We start from the raw sequence: 5,000 nt of genomic DNA, 5'->3' as shown, positions 1-5,000 counted from the left end.
TTAACCCTCACCCTAACCCTCACCCTAACCCTCACCCTAACCCTAAACCTAACCCTAACACTAACCCTAACACCCTAAATCCTAAACCCTAAACCCAGAAAAACTCTAAGCACTAATTCCAAAAGCACCCTAAACCCTAAACTCTAAACACTAAACGCTAAAAAACCCTAAACCCTAAACCCTAAAAACTAAACCCTAAACAAGCCTAAACCCTAAAACCATTAACACTATACCCTAAACAACCCTAAACCCTTAACCCTAAACATTATAGCCTAAACCCTAAAACACTATACAACCTTAAACCCTAAACCTTAAAATATCCTAAATCATAAATCCTGAACAACCCTAAACACTAAATCATAAACAACCCTAAAAAAACTTAATCAACTCTAAACGCTAAAACATAATCAACCCTAAACATTAAACAATCTTAAACGCTAAACCCTATACCCTAAACCTAAACCACCCTAAAACTTAAACAATCCTAAACCCTAAACCTTAAACCATAAACCCTAAATTTTAAACCATAAATCTAAGAATAACCATAACCCTAACCCTAACCCTAAACCTAAACCTAACCATAACCCCAACCCTAACCTTAACCCCATAACCCTAACTCTAACTTTAAGCCTAATATAACCACATAACCCTCACTCTAACCCTAACCATAACCCTAACACTAACCCTAACCCTAACCCCTAACCCCTAACCCTAACCCTAACCCCTAACCCTAACCCTAACCCTAACCCTAACCTTACCCTAAACCTAACCCTAACCCTAACCCTAACCCTAACCCTAACCCTAACCTTAACCCTAACACTAACCCTAACCCCTAACCCTTACCCTAACCCTAACCCTTAACCCTAACCCTAACCCTATCCCTAAACCTAACACTGACCCTAATCCTAACACTAACCCTATTTCTAAATCTAACCCTAACACTAATCCTTAACTAAAACCTAACCCCCTAATAATAACCCTAACACTAAACCTAACCCTAACCCTAACCCTAACCGTAACCCTAACACTAACCCCTAACCCCTAACACTAACCCTAACCCTAACCACTAACCCTAACCCTAACCCTAACCCTAACCCTAACCCTAACCCTAACCCTAACCCTAACCCTAACCCTAACCCTAACCCTATCCCTAACCCTAACCCTTACCCTAACACTAACACTAACCTTAACCCTAACCCTAACATTAACCCTCACCCTAACCCTCACCTTAACCCTAAACCTAACCCTAACACTAACCCTAACACCCTAAATCCTAAACCCTAAACCCCGAAAAACCCTAAACACTAATTCCAAAAGCACCCTAAACCCTAAACTATAAACACTAAACGCTAAAAAACCCTAAACCCTAAACCCTAAACACTAAACCCTAAACAAGCCTAAACCCTAAAACCATTAACACTATACCCTAAACAACCCTAAACCCTTAACACTAAACATTATACCCTAAACCCTAAAAAACTATACAACCTTAAACCCTAAACCTTAAAATATCCTAAATCATAAATCCTGAACAACCCTACACAAATCATAAACAACCCTAAAAAACCCTAAACAACTCTAAACGCTAAAACCTAAACAACCCTAACCATTAAACAATCTGAAACGCTAAATTCTATACCCTAAACCTAAACCACCCTAAAACTTAAACAATCCTAAATCCTAAACCTTAAACCATAAACCCTAAATTTTAAACAATAAATCTAAGAATAACCATAACCCTAACCCTAACCCTAAACCTAAACCTAACCCTAACCCCAACCCTAACCTTAACCCCATAACCCTAACCCTAACCTTAAGCCTAACATAACCCCATAACCCTAACTCTAACCCTAACTCTAACCCTAATGCTAACCCTAACCCTAACCCTAACCCTAACCCCTTAACCTTAATCCCTAAATCCTAAACCCTGAACAACCATAAATCCTAAACCCTGAACAACCCTAAATCATAAACCCTGAATAACCCTAAACACTAACCTCTAAACAACCCTAAACAACCCTAATCACTAAACCATAAACAACCCTAAACACTAAACCCTAAACAACCCTATACCTTAAACCTTAAACACTAAACCCTAAATAACCCTAAACCCTAAACCATTAACACTATACCCTAAACAACACTAAACACTAAACCCAAAACAACCCTAAAACCTAAACCTTAAACACTAAACCTTAAATAACCCTAAACCCTAAACACTAAACCCTAAAGAACCCTAAACTTTTAACCCTAAACACTATACCATAAACAACCCTAAACCTTAAACAATCCTAAACTCTAAACCCTAAACCCTTAACCTAAACCACCCTAAATCATAAACAATCCTAAACCCTAAACTTTAAACCGTAAACACTAAACTATAAACCCTAAACCTAACAATAACCATAAGCCTAACCCTAACCCCTAACCCTTACCCTAACCCTAACCCTAACTTTAATCCTAAACCTAACCCTAACTCTAACCCTAACCCTAACCCTAACCCTAAACCTAACCATAACCTTAACCCTAATCCTAACCCTAACCCTAACCCTAACCGTAACCCTAACCCTAAACCTAATCCTAACCCTAATCCTAACCCTAACCCTAACCCTAACGCTAACCCTATCCCTAACCCTAAACCTAATCCTAACCCTAATCTTAACCCTAATCCTAACCCTAACCCTAACCCTAACCGTAACCATAACACTAAACTCTAAACCCTAAACCTAATCCACCCTAAACCTTAAACAATCCTAAACCATAAACCTTAGACCCTAAATCCTAAATCTAACAATAAACCTAAACCTAACCCTAAATCTAACCCTAAACCTAACCCTAACCCTAAACCCTGCCTGACCCTAACCTTAACCCTAACCCTAAACCTAACCCTGACCCTAATCCTAACACTAACCCTATTTCTAATTCTAACCCTAACACTAATCATAAACTTAAACCTAACCCCCTAATTATAACCCTAACCCTTTCACTAACCCTAACCCTTAAACCTAACCCTAACCCTAACCCTAACCCTAACCTAACCCTAACCCTAACCCTAACCCTAACCCTAACCCTAACCTAACCCTAACCCTAACCCTAACACAAACCCTAACACTAACCCCCTAACTTTTACCCTAACCCTAACCCTATCCCTAAACCTAACCTTTACCATAACCCTAACCCTAAACCTAACTCCATCCCTAACTCTAACCCTAACCGTAACCATAACACTAAACTCTAAACCCTAAACCTAATCCACCCTAAACTTTAAACAATCCTAAACCATAAACCTTAAACCCTAAACCCTAAATCTAACAATAAACCTAAACCTAACCCTAAATCTAACCCTAACCCTATCCCTAACCCTAAACCTTACCCTGACCCTAACCCTAACCCTAATCCTAACACTAACCATAACCCTTACCCTAACACTACCCCTAACCTTAACCCTAACCCTAACCCTAACCCTAACCCTAACTCTAACCCTAACCCTAACCATAACCGTAACCATAATACTAAACTCTAAACCCTAAACCTAATCCACCCTTAAACTTAAACAATCTGAAACCAAAAACCTTAAACCCTAAACCCTAAATCTAACAATAAACCTAAACCTAACTCTAAATCTAACCCTAACCCTAACCCTAACCCTAAACATAAACCTTACCCTAACCCTAATCCTAATCCTAACACTAATCATAACCCAAACACTAACCCTAAACCTAACCCTAAACCTAACCCTAAATCTCACACTATCCCTAATCCTAACACTAAACCCTAAACTTTAATTCTAACCCTAACTTTAACCCTACCCTTAACCCTAACACTAACCATATTTCTAAACCTAACCCTGACCCTAATCCTAACACTAACCCTATTTCTAATTCTAACCCTAACACTCATCCTAAACTAAAACCTAACAGCCTAATAATAACCCTAACACTAACCCTACCCCTAACCCTAACCCTAACCCTAACCCTAACACTAACCCCTAACCCTTAACACTAACCCTAACCCAAACCCCTAACCCTAACCCTAACCCTAACCTTAACCCTAACCCTAACCCTAACCATAAACCTATCCCTAACCCTAACCCTTATTCTAACACTAACACTAACATTAACCCTAACCCTAACCTTAACCCTCACCCTAACCCTCACCTTAACCCTAAACCTAACCATAACACTAACCCTAACTCCCTAAATCCTAAACCCAAAACCCCGAAAAACCCTAAACACTAATTCCAAAAGCACCTTAAACCCTAAACTATAAACAATAAACGCTAAAAAACCCTAAACCTTAAACCCTAAACACTAAACCCTAAACAAGCCTAAACCCTAAAACCATTAACACTATACCCTAAACAACCCTAAACCCTTAACACTAAACATTATACCCTAAACCCTAAAACACTATACAACCTTAAACCCTAAACCTTAAAATATCCTAAATCATAAATCCTGAACAACCCTAAACACTAAATCATAAACAACCCTAAAAAACCCTAAACAACTCTAAACGCTAAACCTAAACAACCCTAAACATTAAACAATCTTAAACGCTAAACCCTATACCCTAAACCTAAACCACCCTAAAACTTAAACAATCCTAAACCCTAAACCTTAAACCATAAACCCTAAATTTTAAACCATAAATCTAAGAATAACCATAACCCTAACCCTAAACCTAAACCTAACCCTAACCCCAACCCTAACCTTAACCCCATAACCCTAACCCTAACCTTAAGCCTAACATAACCCCATAACCTTAACTCTAACCCTAACTCTAACCCTAATGCTAACCCTAACCCTAACCCTAACCCTAACCTTAACCCCTTAACCTTAATCCCTAAATCCTAAACCCTGAACAACCATAAATCCTAAACCCTGAACAACCCTAAATCATAAACCCTGAATAACCCTAAACACTAACCTCTAAACAACCCTAAACAACCCTAATCACTAAACCATAAACAACCCTAAACACTAAACCCTAAAGAACCC

This window comes from Micromys minutus (genome assembly GCF_963924665.1).
Source record: "Micromys minutus genome assembly, chromosome: 31".
Taxonomy (NCBI): domain Eukaryota; kingdom Metazoa; phylum Chordata; class Mammalia; order Rodentia; family Muridae; genus Micromys; species Micromys minutus.
Note: the sequence above shows the minus strand (reverse complement) of the source record.